Consider the following 1,201-nt stretch of genomic DNA (forward strand, 5'->3'; position numbering starts at 1 on the left):
AAACTAAACTTCCCGCCAGAACTTCACTGCTTTTATAGGATTGAAGCTACATTGAACTCCACCAATCAGCATCTACCAGCTGTATAAGACGTCCGCCGATCGTCCGATGTTTCTTAACCAATCAGCGGTCGAGTTTTCAAAATGTCGTTATCGCCGTTTCCATGGCGATAACGGTCGTTCACGAAAAGGCGGGAAAACCGCGCGCTAGACGATTTTTATTCCCGACACCTCCACGGCCGAGGATCAAACTGAGCTTACTTAAGCCTGTTTGATTCCCTTCACAACACCAAACAATCTTACAAAAATCGTCCGATGTCGAACTGACCCATACATCCGGAACATCCGGGAATTTTACCCGTCTACGCGCAGAGATGCCTTTGTTACCTATGCCTACTAACCACTTTCGTAAAGCCAACGCAATCCGGTATGGGGTAAACCGTTTCGGGATCCACCCTCCAGTAAGCGTCCAGATGTTTTTCTTTTTCGGTCTACTACCGAACATCGAGTTGTAATCCAACGGCACGTCATCCAGCTCGGTCTGTGCCGATGTCGGGGAAAGCGGAGAAATTCCCCTTACTCTCTCGTCCCCTCGTCCACGATCATACAGCTGTCGCGGGGACGAGTTTGATCCGGTTCCCCGAGTCTCCCATCGAAACCGAGTACTATTCTTACAGCGAAACTTCGCTTTTCTACTACATCCGGCCATTCCCACCGGACATCGAATTTGTCATCCGGGGAAGACTTTTCCACGAGATCCGTATCCCTGATGTTATATCCCTTTTGCCGTGCTTCCAACTTGTAAGGCACTGCATACTCTTTTCGTTTCACGGCCGCGTGTTTACTTGCAATATCGGGAATCGCTTTGATCGGATCTATCTCTACATTCCCCACTTCTAACATACGGGTCATTTCACGCGTCAACCCTACGGTGAAATTTGTCCCCTGATCGTAACAAATCATTTCGGGAAAACCCGTCTGCGTAAAGAATCGCAAAAATACCAAACAGGTGACCAGCGATCTCATCTCTTCTACTTCTGACAAGCGGTTGCGTAAACTGATTATGCAAACCGCGTATCGATGACCGTTAGATGACGAGAGATCAACCGATTCAATCTTGCCTATGTTACCCACTTGAAACAGGGTTGAGAACCAAGTAAGTGGTGTATCTGGAGTCCTATCTAGGACTAGATCAGGCGCTCTT

Source organism: Centruroides sculpturatus, unplaced genomic scaffold (assembly GCF_000671375.1).
Source record: "Centruroides sculpturatus isolate CEXI.00-Female unplaced genomic scaffold, Cexi_2.0 scaffold677, whole genome shotgun sequence".
NCBI lineage: Eukaryota > Metazoa > Arthropoda > Arachnida > Scorpiones > Buthidae > Centruroides > Centruroides sculpturatus.